This window comes from Macaca mulatta, chromosome 19 (assembly GCF_049350105.2).
Source record: "Macaca mulatta isolate MMU2019108-1 chromosome 19, T2T-MMU8v2.0, whole genome shotgun sequence".
Taxonomy (NCBI): Eukaryota; Metazoa; Chordata; class Mammalia; order Primates; family Cercopithecidae; genus Macaca; species Macaca mulatta.
The window spans coordinates 18,934,868-18,935,171 of record NC_133424.1 but is presented as its reverse complement, the minus strand read 5'-3'; positions in this window follow the sequence as shown (position 1 = coordinate 18,935,171).

Here is a 304-nt window from a genome sequence, read left to right as displayed (position 1 = left end):
TAATATTCTGAGAAAATCCTTCAAGACCCTGGTGCAATGCCGCCTCCTCTGAGAAGCTGTCCCTGGTTTCTTCTCAGGCAGAGTTAATGACTCACAGACGTCTGTATTTCAAGAGTTTTTTCAGGCTCATGACTCAGCTGGGTTTCCTATCAGCTGGTCCCTACCCGATCCTCCAATCTGGAGGAGATAGAACTAGAGACAAGTACCCTCAGTCCTGGGAGATCAAGCCTGGGTCAAAGGGAAGAATGGGGGCACAGTCCCCACATGGAGACAATTGAATGAGTTTGAATAAGGCTGCAAATAA